This window comes from Sapajus apella, unplaced genomic scaffold, assembly GCF_009761245.1.
Source record: "Sapajus apella isolate SASKATOON/1434 unplaced genomic scaffold, GSC_monkey_1.0 scaffold12, whole genome shotgun sequence".
NCBI lineage: Eukaryota > Metazoa > Chordata > Mammalia > Primates > Cebidae > Sapajus > Sapajus apella.
Genome location: NW_022436952.1, coordinates 219,985 through 234,902, shown reverse-complemented (window position 1 = coordinate 234,902; position 14,918 = coordinate 219,985). Strand labels below are relative to the sequence as shown.

General features: G+C 47.5%; 1 long non-coding RNA gene and 1 pseudogene across 1 annotated transcript; both read right to left on the bottom strand.

The window, feature by feature from the left end:
• Positions 1-6,929: 6,929 nt before the first annotated feature.
• Positions 6,930-7,570, bottom strand: LOC116552694 (annotated as a pseudogene).
• A 5,094-nt stretch (positions 7,571-12,664) lies between these two features.
• LOC116552693 lies at positions 12,665-13,589 on the bottom strand. Its single transcript, XR_004269492.1, has 2 exons — positions 13,116-13,589; positions 12,665-12,798 (listed from the first exon to the last, which is right to left on the bottom strand). It is a non-coding gene; the product is annotated as an uncharacterized LOC116552693 (long non-coding RNA).
• Positions 13,590-14,918: the final 1,329 nt, after the last annotated feature.

Genomic DNA, 14,918 nt, shown 5'->3' with positions numbered 1-14,918 from the left:
CTCAAAAAAAAAAAAAAAAATTTATCTTGCCTCAGCCTTCTGACTAGCTGGGATTACAGGCATGTGCCACTATGCCCAGCTAATTTTTTTTTTTTATCTTATTTATTTATTTTTAGTTTTTTTTTGTTTTTTTTTGGAGACAGAGTCTTGCTCTGTTGCCTAGGCTGGAGTGCAGTGGCTCGATCACGGCTCATTGCAACTTCCACCTTCTGAGTTCAAGCAGTTCACCTGCCTCAGCCTTCCGAGTAGCTGAGACTACAGGCACCCACCACTACTCTTGGCTAATTTTTTATATTTTAGTAGAGACGGAGTTTCACTATGTTTCCCAGGCTGATCTTGAACTCCTGAGCCCAGGCAATCCACCTGCCTCGGCTTCCCAAAGTGCTAGATTACAGGTGTGAACCACCGTGCCTGGCCTTTTATTTTTATTCATTTTTTGAGGTGGAGTCTTGCTCTGTTGCCCAGGCTGGAGTGCAGTGGCGTGATCTTGGCTTACTGCAACCTCTGCCTCCCGGCTTCAGGAGATTCTGCTTCAGCCTCCTGAGTAGCTGGGATTATAGGTGCCCATCACAATGCCCAGCTAATTTGTATTTTTAGTAGAGAGGGTATTTCACTATGTTGGCCAGGATGGTCTTGAACTCCTGACCTCAGGTGATCCCCCTGCATTAGCCTCTGAAAGTGCTGGGATTACAGGCATGAGCCACCCAGACTAAGTATACAGCTTGATGAATTTTTAGGGATATTACATATGTGTATACCATGTAACCAGCACCCAGATTAAAATACCAAATATTTCTAGCAAGTTTACTCAGTCAATATTCCCCTCCAAATATCATCAGTATTCTGAGCTCTATCACCAGTTAAGTTTTGTCTGTTTTTGCAGTATACCCAATATATAAATATACCACAATTTATCCATTCTACATCTATTTATGTATTTATTTATTTATCTTAAAGATGAGGTCTTGCTTTGTTGCCCAGGCTGGTCTTGAACTCTTGAACTCCTGGGATTTGTTTTGTTTTGTTCTGTTTTTTTTTTTTTTTTTTTTTTTTTTTTTCCTTGAGATGGAGTCTCGCTCTGCCACCCAGGCTGGAGTGCAGTGGTGTGATCTCAGCTCACTGCAACCTCTGCCTCCCAGGTTCAATCGATTCTCGTGCCTCAGCCTCCCAAGTAGCTGGGACTGCAGGCACCCACCACCACACCTGGCTAAGTTTTTGTATTTTTAGTAGAGACAAGGTTTCACCATATTGGCCAGGCTGGTCTTGAACTCCTGAGCTCAGGCAGCCTGCCTACCTCCGCCTCCCAGACTGCTAGGATTATAGGCGTGAGCCTCCACACCCGGCCATAAATTCAAATTAATTCAAATTAAATAAAATGGAAAATTCATTTCTTCAGTCACACTTGCCATATTTCAAGTGCTTCATGGCTGAATGCGTCTAAGTGGCTACCGTATTGGACAGTAGAGATATAGAACATTTCTCAGGCTAGGCTTGGTGGTTCACGTGTGTTATCCCAGCATTTTGGGAGGCCTAGGCGGGTGGATCACCTGAGGTTAGGAGTTCGAGACTAGCCTGGCCAAGATGGTGAAGCCCCGTCTCTACTAAAAATACAAAAATTGGCTGGGCATGGTGTCACGTGCCTGTAATCCCAGCTACTCAGGAGGTTGAGGCTGGAGAATTGCTTGAACCCAGGAGAGAGGGTTATGGTGAGCAGAGATCACTCCATTGCACTCCAGCCTAGATAATAGAGCAAGACTTCCTCTCAAAAAAAAAAAAAAAGACGAAGAGTTGATTTTTCAGTTTGTTCAGCTTTTTACTTGTTTGAATGTAGAAGTGATTTCCAAGCTCTTTACATGCTAGACTGAAACTCTTCTTTTTTTTTTTTTTTTTTTTTTTTTAGAAATGAAAAATGAAGTCTTGCCCAGGCTGATCTTAAACTCCTGGGCTCATAATCCCAACTCCAAAGTGTTGGGATTATAGGTGTGAGCCACCATACCCAGTCAAAATCCTCTATTTCTTTTTGAGTGAGTTTGGCTGTTTGTGTCTTTCACTCTGTTTAAAAAATTATATGTGGGCTGGGTGTGGTGTGGTACCTCACACCTGTAATCCCAGCATTTTTGGAGGTCAAGGCAGAAGGATTGCTTGAGCCCAGGAGTTTGAGATCAGCCTGGACAACATAGCAAGTCCCTGTCTCTACAAAAAATACAAAAATTAGCTGGGGCTAGTGCCCTCAAACTGTGATCCCAGCTACTGAGGAGGCTGAGGCAGGAGGATCACTCGAACCCAGGAGGCTGAGGCTGCAGTGATTGCTCCACGGCACTCTAGCATGGGTGACAGAGTGAGATCCTATCTCAAAAGAAAAGAAGAAGAAAAAAATTCCCACACAGCACGGAAGATAGAAAATTTTTTAAATCCTGACGTATAGGAATTTTACCTTTTAGTTTAATTAATTTATTTATTATTATTTTTTTTTGAGACGAACTTTAGCTCTTGTTGCCCACACTGGAGTGTAGTGGCGCAATCTCAGCTCACTGCAACCTCCACCTCTCAGGCTCAAGAGATTCTCCTGCCTCAGCCTCTTCTGTAGCTGGGATTACAGGGGTGCGCCACCACAGCCAGCTAATTTTTGTACTTTTAGTAGAAAGAGGGTCTCACCATGTTGGCCAGGCTGGTCTCAAACTTCCGGCCTCAAGTGATCTGCCTGCCTCAGCCTCCCAAAGTGCTGGGATTACAGGAGGGAGCCACTGCGCCTGGCCAGTTGGAATTTAACAATTTTATTTAAGTTGTCAAATGTATGGGTATTTATGTTTGCAGTATTCCTTTGTTATTCTTTTAATGTTTTTACAGTCTATAGTGATGTCTTCCTATTTCTGTTATTTATAGTTTGTGTCTCTTCTCTGTTTTTCTGGTCAGTCTGAGCAAAGGTTTATCAATTTTACTGATTTTTTTCCCAAAGAACTAGCTTTTGGCTTTTGGTTTCATTGATTTCCTCTATTGTTTGTTTTCAATTTTATCTGTCTATCTATCTATCTATCTATCTGTCATCTATCTATCTATTTTTGAGTGACTCACTCAGTTACTCAGGCAGGAGGGCTGTCTCGGCTCACTTCAACCTCTGCTTCCTGTGTTCAAGTGGTTCTGCCATCTCAGCCTCCCAAGTACCCGGGACTACAGGCGCGCACCACCATGCCTGGCTAATTTTGTATTTTTAGTAGAGGCGGGGGTTTCACCATGTTGGCCAAGCTGGTCTCGAACTCCTGACCTCAAGTGACCCACTTGCCTTGGCCTCCCAAAGTGCTGGAATTACAGGCCTGAGTCATTGGACCTGGACAATTTCATTGATTTTTCTTCTATCTTTATTATTTCCTTCCTTTTGTCTGCTTTGGGTTTAATTTGCTCATTTTTTTCTAGTTTCTTTCTTTTTTTTTTAGATGGAGTCTCTAGCGCACAGGCTGGAGTGTAGTGCTGTGATCTCGGCTCACTGCAACTTCTGCTTCCCTGGTTCAAGCAGTTCTCCTGCCTCAGCTTTCTGAGTAGCTGGGACTACAGGCACTCACCAGCACACCCAACTAATTTTTTGTATTTTTAGTAGAGATGGGGTTTCACCATGTTAGCTAGGATGGTCTCAATCTCCTGACCTCATGATCTGCCCTCCTTGGCCTCCCAAAGTGCTGGGATTACAGGCATGAGCCACCACGTCTGGCCTCTAGTTTTTTATAGCAGGTGTTTAGGTTATTGATTTGAGATCTTTCTTATTTTCTTTTCTTTTTTTTTGAGATGGAGTCTCACTATGTTGACCTCAAATGATCTGTCCACCTCAGCCTCCCAAAGTGCTGAGATTACAGGCGTGAACCGCTGTGCCTGGCCTCTTATTTTCTTTTTTTGTTTGTTTGTTTTTTTTTGAGTCAGAGTTTCGCTGTTGTTACCCAGGCTGGAGTGCAATGGCGCCATCTCAGCTCACCGCAACCTCCGCCTCCTGGGTTCAGGCAATTCTCCTGCCTCAGCCTCCGGAGTAGCTGGGATTACAGGCACGCGCCACCATGCCCAGCTAATTTTTTGTATTTTTAGTAGAGACGGGGTTTCACCATGTTGACCAGGATGGTCTCGATCTCTTGACCTCGTGATCCACCCGCCTTGGCCTCCCAAAGTGCTGGGATTACAGGCGTGAGCCACCGCGCCCGGCCTTATTTTCTAATCTAAGTGTTTTTTTTTGTTTTTTTTTTTTGAGACGGAGTTTCGCTCTTGTTACCCAGGCTGGAGTGCAATGGCGCCATCTCGGCTCACCGCAACCTCCGCCTCCTGGGTTCAGGCAATTCTCCTGCGTCAGCCTCCTGAGTAGCTGGGATTACAGGCACGCGCCACCATGCCCAGCTAATTTTTTGTAGTTTTAGTAGAGACGGAGTTTCACCATGTTGACCAGGATGGTCTCGATCTCTTGACCTCGTGATCCACCCGCCTCGGCCTCCCAAAGTGCTGGGATTACAGGCGTGAGCCACCGCGCCCGGCTAATCTAAGTGTTTAATGCTCTGTTTCCCTCTAAGCCTTGCTTCACTGTATCTCACAAATTTTGATACGTTTTCATCTTCCTTTATTTCAAAATATTTCCCAATTTCACTTATAACATCAGCTTTGGTCTATGGGTTATTTAGAAGTGCCTTGTTTTACTCTCTAAATACTTAGGGATTTGTGGCCAGGCATAGTGGCTCATGCCTGTAATCCCAGCACTTTGGGAGGCCAACGCAGGCAGATCACTTGAGGTCAGGAGTTTGAGACCACCTGGCCAACGTGGTGAAACCTCATCGTCTCTATGAAAAATACAAAAATCAGCTGGTCATGGTGGCGTGCGCCTATAATCCTAGCTACTCCGGAGGTAGAGACAGGAGAATCACTTGAACCTGGGAGGCAGAGGTTGCAGTGAGCTGAGATTGTGCCATTGCATTCCAGCCAGGGTGACAGAGTGAGACTCCATCTCAAAAAACAAAACAAATATTTAGGGATGTGCCAAACATCTTTCTGTTACTGATTTCTAATTTAATAATATTATGAACATAGGCTACGTTTTCTGTGATTTCCATTCTTTTAAGTTTGTTAAGGTTTGCTTTGTGGCCCAGAATGTTGTCTATTTTAAGGTGAATGATCCATGGGCATTTGAAAAGAATATGTATTCTGCTGTTGTTGAGTGGAGTGTCCCTGAAATATAAATTAGGGTAAGCTGGTTGCTAGTGCTATTTAGGTGTTCTATTGCCTTCATGATTTTCTGTCTACTTGTTCTATTGATTATTGGGAGAGTAGTGGTAGTTTCCTGCCATAATGGTAGATTTATCTATTTCTCCTTTCAGTTCCATTGGTTTTAACTTTATGTATTTTGAAGCTCTGTTTAAAACCTTATATAAGGGCCAGGTGGCGTGACTCATGCCTATAATCTCAGCACTTTGGGAGGTCGAGGTAGGAGGATCACTTGGGCCCAGGAGTTTGAGACCAGCCTGCTTGACAGAGGAAGACCTTGTTTTTACAATTTTTTTTTTTTAATTGGCTGGGCATGGTGGTGGGTGCCTGTAGTCCTAGCTACTCCAGAGGCTGAGGTAGGAGGATTACTTGAGACTGGGAGGTTGAGGATGCACTGAGCTGTGATTAAGCCACTGTACTGCAGCCTAGGCAACAGAGCAAGACACTGTCTCTGTATAAAATTTAACACACACACACACACACACACACACACACACACACACGTGCGCACACACACACACGGAGACATGCTCTATTTATTTATTTATTTTTTTTTTTGAGACGGAGTTTCACTCTTGTTACCCAGGCTGGAGTGCAATGGCGCCATCTCGGCTCACCGCAACCTCCGCCTCCTGGGTTCAGGCAATTCTCCTGCCTCAACCTCCTCAGTAGCTGGGATTACAGGCACGCGCCACCATGCCCAGCTAATGTTTTTGTATTTTTAGTAGAGATGGGGTTTCACCATGTTGACCGTGATGGTCTCGATCTCTTGACCTTGTGATCCACCCGCCTCGGCCTCCCAAAGTGCTGGGATTACAGGCTTGAGCCACCGCGCCCGGCCTATTTTTTATTTATTTTTAAGATAGGGTTTCACCATGTTAGCCAGGCTGGTCTTGAACTCCTGACCTCAGGGGATCCACCCACCTCAGCCTCCCAAAGTGCTAGGATTACAGGTGTGAGCCACCATGCCTGACTCGACATGATCTATTTTAAAATACATGTAACGTAGGCCAGGTGCGGTGGCCTATGCCTGTAACCCAGTACTTTGGGAGGTTGAGGCAGCTGGATCACTTGAGTCCAAGAGTTTGAGACCAGCCTGGACAGCATGATGAAACCCCATCTCTACCAAAATTACAAAAAATTAGCTGGGTGTGGTGGCACATGCCTGTAGTCCCAGCTGCTAGGGAGGCTGAGGTGGGAAAATCACTTGAGCTCAAGAGGTGGAGGTTGCAGTGAGCCAAGATTGTGCCACTGCACTCCAGCCTAGGAGACAGCATGAGACCTTGTCTCAAAAAAAAAAAAAAATAAAAAATAAATAAATAAATATATACATGTAGATTAGTGTTCACATATAAACAAATCTGAAGGAATATACTCTAAATTGTTTTTTTTTGTTTGTTTGTTTTTAAGACAGCGTTTCACCATGTTGGTTGGGCTGGTCTTGAACTCCCAACCTCAGGTGATCCGCCCGCCTTGGCCTCCAAACTGGTTGGATTACAGGCGTGAGCCACCACGCCCGGCCTAAATTGTTAACAGTAGTTACTGGAGGGTTTTTTTTGTTTGTTTGTTTTAGAGACAGCCTCTCACTCTGTCTTACTCTGCTGGAGTGCAGTGGTGACATCATAGCTCACTGCAGCCTCAAAGTCCTGAGCTCGAGTGATCCTCCCACCTTAGCCTCTCGAGTAGCTGGGACTGCAGGTGGGCACCACCGCACCTGGCTAATTTTTAAATTTTTAGTCTCATTTTTTTTCTAGGAACACCTGCACTTTATTGAACACCATTGTAGAAAAGTGTGTGAGGGTAAAGGGCTGGACAGGACTCGGCTCAGGGGCAGGGCGAGGAATGGAAGGCAGAGTACGGGGAAGACGGGTCACGGCAGGGCCCCTGGCCTGGACGATTCTTCTCGATCTATTGATAGGTTGCAGAATCAGTACTGGGGGTTGCAGAATCAGTACTGGGATGATGATCAGCAGAATGGTCATGATGATGCCCACCATCAGGGCCCAGATGTTCAGGCACTTGGCGGTGGAGGCATAGGCCTGGGCCCCGGTCAGGTCACCAACCATCTCCTTGTACCTAGACTTCATGGAGTAGGCGAACTCGATGAAGCCCAGGCAGCAGGAGTTCATGAAGAGGGTGTTGAACAGGGACCAGACAACATGGTCGGGCACGGAGGTCTCACTGCGGATGTGGATCACAGTGGATGTTGGGGGAGCAGGGTTGTGGGGCGTCCCCAGCACATCCATCCTGTGCTCCTCCTTTAGCATCTCATAGCTTGGGGGACGGTCGGTGTTGGCGGAGTGAAGAAGGTTTGGACAGTATGGTTCATGGTGTCCAGGGAAGACCAGCTGTGGTCGGGTTGCTGGAATGGTTCTCCTAGTCTAATTTTTAAATTTAAACACAAGGTCGCACCATGTTGCCCAGGCTGGTCTTGAATTCCTGGTCTCAAGTGATTATCCTGCCTCCCAAAGCACTGGGATTACAGGCATTAGCCTTCACACTTGGCCAAATAACTGGAGATTTTTATTCTCTATGTTAAATCATTTTGTGATTTAAGTGTCTTATACATGTATTATTTTTGAAATCTGAAAATACAAATATATGTTTTAGAAGAGAGAGAGACGATTTGATATGTGTGAATTGTCCCCCGAGCCTGCAAAGCAGTCTCTGGTCCATCTTGGGAAAACGTCGGCTGAGCACTCCTGCTGGACTCTCAGACCATAACCCACACCTCCTGCTGCTGCTTCCTCTCCCAGCCCTTCCTTCCTCACCTCCTGTTAGCTGGCTTTGGGCCCAGGTACATGGGAAAGAAATAACCTTCTGAGGTCACCATGTGGTCTGCCAACCCAGCAGGCTTTCCATGATGTCACTTGACTTTGCTGAGCAAATTTCACCCATTTTATCTTCAGGCTACTTCTCAGATATATTTCATCTCCAGATTCTATTCCTTTAAGACATTCCACCTATCTCATCACTGGGACCGTTCCTGCTTGACCCTGAGGAGTCAGATCAAATGTCTCTGCCTCCAAGAAGCCCTGTCTAACTCCAGCTCCCTCTGCTCCTTCTGCTCCCTGCACAATACTGGTATTTTGTTTTATTTTGTTTTTGAGACAGGATCTCACTCTCTCACCCAGGCTGGTGTGCAGTGGCGTGATCACGGCTCACTGCAGCCTTGACCTCCTGGGCTCAAGTGATCCTTCTGATGCAGCCTCCCAAATAGCTAAGTCTATAGGTGTGTGCCACCACACCTGGCTAATATGTGTGTCTGTGTGTGTGTGTGTGTGTGTGTGTGTGTGTAGACAGGGTTTTGCCACATTGCCCAGGCTGGTCTCAAACTCCTGGGTTCAGGCATCTGCCCACCTTATCCCCTCCCAAAGTGCTGGGATTACAGGTGTGAGCATCATGGCCAGCCAGCGCTCACTCTTGTTGAACGTCTGGCCCCCAGGCTGACTGCAGGTCCTGTGAGGGCATGAGCTATGTCCACCTGCCTCTATTACTGACTCGCTGACATGCAAAGATTTCCAATTTGCCTCCTTACAGCGAATTCCTCCCGTATGAATTCACTTCCAGGTGAATCACTTTAATTATGTCACTTCCCGGCCCAAGAACCTGCAAGACTCACTAGTGCCTCCTGAACCATACTATTCAAACCCTTCTTGGCAGTTAGGATTCTTCAAACCTGACCTTGCTTTCCCCATTTTGTATGAACCTGTTCTCCTAGAAGGATCCACCTCTGCAGTCAGGCCTTCCCTGTGCTGTCCACGCACCATTCCCACCTCCCTGCCCTTGGCCAAACCACTCCCCTACCTACCTGGAAGGTACCCCACCCTCTATTCTCCCTGATCCTCTAAATTCCTTTTTTTTTTTTTTTTTTCTCTGAGACAGTTTTGCTCTTGTTGCCCAGGCTGGAGTGCAATGGCATGATCTCCGCTCACAACCTCTACCTCCCAGGTTCAAGTGATTCTTCTGTCTCAGCTTCCTGAGTAGCTGGGATCACAGATACACACCAACACACCTGGCTAATTTTTGTATTTTTAGTAGAGACAGGGTTTTGTCATGTTGGTCAGGCTGGTCTTGAACTCCTGGCCTCAGGTGATCTGCCCACCTCAGCCTCCCAGAGTGCTGAGATTACAGGTGTGAGCCACTGTACCCGGCCCCAACTTGAGCTCTTTCCAGTGTCCAGAGTCTAGTTTCTCTTCTCCACAAGCCTTCTGTCTCTGGACTACATAAGCTGGATGGCATAGAGGTGTGGAGGGACACCAGGCACTTTGGATCCCACTCTGTCTCTTAGAAGCCATATGACTTAGGTCGAGTTCCTTATCTTCTCTGTGCTTCAGTTTCCTTATCAGTAAAATGGGGCTAGAATTGACCTCATAGGGTTATTGTGAGGAGAAAAAGAGTAAGAACATGGGAAGCACCTGGAACTGTGCCTAGCACATAGTATGTGCTCAGTAAGCACTAAAAGTGACTTCTTCAGCCCATTCTGATCTCAGTTCTCAATTTCCACAGCTCATATCCCTGAAGCCTGCCAACCCTGGGTCGCATCCTGTACACAGCCCTGGAACTCTTCCATATGGTCAGCAAAAATGAGAACCCACACCCCCCATTTGCAAAGAGACAAAAACAAACCTCTCACACTTTGTTAGCCCCAGCCAGGGAGTGACACCATCCCCCACCCACCAACTCTCAATAGCTTTTTAGGGCTGAAAGAGGGAAGACAGAGCAGAAGAGAAAGGTGAGGCCGGCCAGGCGCGGTGACTCATGCCTCTAATCCCAGCACTGCGGGAGGCTGAGGCGGGTGCATCGCCTGAGGTGAAGGAGTTTGGGACCAGCCTGGCCAACAGAAACCCCATCTCTACTAAAAGCACAACAATTAGGCTGGGCGCAGTGGCTCTTGCCTGTAATTCCAGCACATTGGGAGGCCGAGGCAGGTGGATCACAAGGTCAGGAGTTCAAGACCAGCCTTGTCAATATGTTGAAACTCTGTCTCTATTAAAAACACAAAATTAGCCAGGCATGGTGGCAGGCGCCTGTAGTCCCAGCTACTCAGGAGGCTAGGGGGGGCACCTGTAGTCCCAGCTACTCGGGAGGCTGAGGCTGAGAAATCACTCGAATCTGGGAGGCGAGGTTGCAGTGAGATAAGATCGTACCACTGCACTCCAGCATGGGCAACAACAGCGAAACTGTCTCAAAAAAAAAACCCCAAACCAAACCAAAACAAAGCAAAAAAACTGGAAAGGTGAGGCCTTCAACAGATGATAGGGATCTTAAGGGCTGCCCTCATGAATGAATTAATTCATTCATAATTAGTGGTTAATTGAATAGATTGATGGGATATCATAGAAGAGGAACTGGTAGCTTTATAAGAAGAAAGTCGGGCTTGGTGGCTCACGCCTATAATCCCAGCACTTTAGGAAGCCGAGGCGGGTAGATCACAAGGTCAGAAGTTCGAGACCAGCGTGGCCAACATGGTGAAACCCTATCTCTACTAAAATACAAAAAATTAGCTGGTGTGGTGGCACGCACCTGTAATCCCAGCTACTTGGGAGGCTGAGGTAGGAGAATTGCTTGAATTTGGGAGGCGGAGGTTGAAGTGAGCAGAGATCGCGCCACGGCACTCCAGCCTGGGTGACAAAGAGAGACTCTATCTCAAAAAAATAATAAATAAATAAATAAATAAAAGAAGAAGAGAGACCTGAATTAGCATGTTAGCAAGCTTAGCCCCTGACCATGTGCTGTGGTGTCCTAAATGGCTACAGGGCACCGTAGAGAGTTTCCAAGTTCCAGGCTCCGCCTCTCTCCAACAAAGAGAAGGGGGGTTCCTATCTCTGGTTCTTACCCTTCAAGACCTCTCCCAGGTTTCAACCCCACTCTGGCCTCAACACTGTCTTAGGGTGCAGTCTTCTCATAAACTGTGCTAGGAACATTGGGGTGGGGTGTAGGTGGGAGGAGGAAAGAAATGCTCAAGCTTCAAGTCCATGCTTCTGGGATCTCCCACTTAATTGGGAGAAATTAGACATGCATAGGCAACCAAATTCAAAATGGAGAGTGCTATACAATCATAAGAATGAATAGGCTGGGCACAGTGGCTTACGCCTGTAATCCCAGCACTTGGCGAGGCCAAGGCGGGCAGATCACTTGAGCTGAGGAGTTCGAGACCAGTGTGGGCAATGTGGTGAAACCCCATCTCTACAAAAACGTGGTGTCAGGCACCTGTAGTCCCAGCTACTCTGGAGGCTGAGGCAGGATAATCACTTGAACTCTGGAGGCGGAGGTTGCAGTGAGCTGAGATTGCGCCACTGTACTCCAGCCTGGGCAGCAGAGAGAGACCCTGTCTCCAAAGGAAAAAAAAAAAAAGAATATAGGCCCGCATGGTGGCTTACTCCTGTAGTTCCAGAACTTTAGGATGCTGAGGCAGGAGGATCACTTGAGCTCAGGGGTTCGAGATCAGCCTGGGCAACATCTCTACAAAATATACAAAAGTTAGCCAGCCATGGTGGTATCTGCCTATAGTCCCAGCTACTCGGGAGGCTGAAGTGGGAGGATCCCTTTAGCTGAAACCACACCATTGCATTACAGCCTGAGAAAGAGAGCAACAGAGTGAGATCCTTTCAAACTAACTAACTAACTAAATAAATATAAACCTAGGGCTTGGGAGGCCAGTAGTGGGAGCCTTTGGGGACATAAAGGAGGAAGTAGGATTTCAGCCTCAGCCTTTGGACTCGTTAGGGTAGATGGTCTTTCTCATAAAATAAGACTGGGCTTGGTGGCTGATGCCTCTAATCCCAGCACTTTGGGAGGCCGAGGGGGGTGGATCACTTGAGGTCAGTCAGGAGTTCAAGACCAGTCTGGCCAACATGGTGAAATCCCATCTCTACTAAAAAATACAAAAATTAGCCGGGCATGGTGGTGGGCACCTGTAGTCCCAGCTACTTGGGAGGCTGAGGCAGGAGAATTGCTTAAACCTAGGAGGTGGAGGTTGCAATGAGCTGAGATTGCACCACTGCACTCCAGCCTGGTTGACAGAGCAAGACTCCAACACAAAAAAAAAAAAAAGAGAAGGAGGAAGAAAAAAAGAATGGAATGAGAAAAGGAAGAAGGAAAGGAAAGAAGAACAGTTGATGATAACCTGCCCTGACCTCAGGAGGATGACTAATTTAACCCTCTGCACCTAAAGTCCACAAGGAGAGAAATAAAGTGATACCTCCTATAACTCTGCCATGGTGGCATTTTAACTTTTTCTGTCTAAGCCTCGAACCCTCACTTCTGTGCATCCTACTGTGTATGTTTCTATGTGGCTGTCACCAGGAGGAACACATCACTATGAATTTTTGCCTAAGAAAATGCCAGCACTGAGCCAGGACTTGTGAATATAAGATATCATTTTATCCTCTTAACATTGTGAGCTAAGTATCATTATCTCTATTTTACAGATGCATTTAACCTCAGAGATCAGGTTATTTATCCAACTCCTACTATTAATAAATCACAAAGCCAGCACTTTGGAAGGGCAAGGTGGGACCATTGCTTGAGGCCAAGAATTCAAAACCAGCCTAGGCCACATAATGAAACCTCATTTCTTTCTTTTTTTTTTTTTTTTGAGACGGAGTTTCGCTCTTGTTACCCAGGCTGGACTGCAATGGCCCGATCTCAGCTCACCACAACCTCCGCCTCCTGGGTTCAGGCAATTCTCCTGCCTCAGCCTCCGGAGTAGCTGGGATTACAGGCACGTCCCACCATGCCCAGCTAATGTTTTGTATTTTTAGTAGAGACAGGGTTTCACCATGTTGACCAGGATGGTCTCGATCTCTTGACCTCGTGATCCACCCGCCTCGGCCTCCCAAAGTGCTGGGATTACAGGCTTGAGCCACCGCGCCCGGCCATGAAACCTCATTTCTACAAAACAAAACCAAACAAGAAAATGAATCCCAAAGCTGGTGTTCCAAACACCTTGGCTGCAAAGGCCCAGGGTCATGTGATGCCATTTAGTTGGTCCAATAGCTTCCTCATAATTATTCTTATTAAGGTCAGCCTAGTGGTCCATTATATTGATGGAGGGTAATTTACTGTAATTTACTAACTGCGGTCCTATTTCTGAATATTTTGGCTCTTTCTAGCTTTCTGTTAATCCTGTAAATTATCTTCAAGTCCAGGCTTTTTGAATCTGTTGATTTACTTCCTTACCGGGGTGGGATTACTTTGTGGTGACACACAAATGTTAACCTCATTACAGCAGTTTATTCTTGTTGACGAGGTTTTCACAAAAGAGTTGAATGGGTAAGCAGGAGTTAAAACCCAGAGACTGGCTGGGTGTGGTGGCTCATGCCTATAATCCCAGCACTTTGGGAGGCCAAGGGGGGTGGATCACGTGAGGTCAGGAGTTCAAGACCAGCCTGGCCAACACGGTGAAACCTCGTCTCCACTAAAAATACAAACATTACCCAGTTGTGGTGTGGGGGAAGGGGGGGCACCTGTAGTCCCAGGGAGGCTGAGGTAGGAGATTTGCTTGAACCTTGGAGGCGATGGTTGCAGTGAGCTGAGATTGTGCCATTGCACTCCAGCCTGGGCGACAAGAGTGAAACTCTGCCTCAAAAAAAAAAAAACAAAAAACCCCAGAGACGCGTGTGTGTGTGTGTGTGTGTGTGTGTGTGTGTGTGTGTGTGTGTTGGGGGTTGGGGGTACATGTGAGGCACAGGATGTTGGGGTGGTGTGAGGCCTCCAGCTGGGCAGGAAGTCAGTCTGGGGAGATTCCTGTGTCCCCCACATTTCCCTAAAGCCTTCCTGGCTCAAGCTGTTTGGGGTCTGAAGTGCAGTGCAAGGGGGATTAGGCAGGCTGTGGTCCAGCCACTCCCTCTTTGTCCTGATACCCTGCCCCCACCCCAAGCTCCTTCTACTCCCTCCAGAAGGCCTCCCAATCTTCTCTAAGGGTGAGAGGGGTGGGATGGGCAAGCAGAAGCCTGAGGCCTGCACACCCTCGCCCTGCACCTCCTTCTGTTCCTAAGGCCTGGCTTCCCATGCTGGACATCACCTGGGAATCTGGTTAAAATGCAGATTCTTATTTCTCAACTCTGGGGCAGGGCCTGAGCGCCTGGATTTCTGGCAAGCTCCTTAGAAATGGTGCTGCTGCTGGTCCCAGAGCCCCACTAGTGATGCCCTAAGGAATCCGGCCAGGGTCCCAGCCTCCCCTGCTGCCCAAGCTCCATGGACAGTTTCAGAATTGTGATAAAAACATGGAGAGGGGGCTTAGCCCTTGGCAGGGGCAGAAAGTGGTCCCTCAAATCGATGCAGCGCTTCTTCCTCTAAGTCCAGATACGATGAGCTGGTTCGTCCCTCAAGTGATGGGAAGGATCTGCCAGGAAGAATTGGCCCAGCAGAAAACGCAGGCCCAGAGATGGGACTGGCTTGCCCTGGGCTGCACAGCCTGCCTGTGGCAGAGGCCTGGGGACGCCTGAGGCCTGAGCTCTCTGCAGGCTTGTCTCATAGCCTGACTTCTGAGTACGTGGAGGTGGGGAATGGGGGTCTGGCAAGCCGTGGGGACAGGGCCAGTGCTGTGGGATCTGCAGCTGCTGTGTGTGGGAGGTGGACACTGGGACAGCTCTCCCCTGGCAGAGTTAGCTCTCGGGCCCTTTGGCAGCTTCCCTGGCCAGCCAGGGAGGGGTCAGCTAGGGATAGGCAGTAAATATAGATCCAGG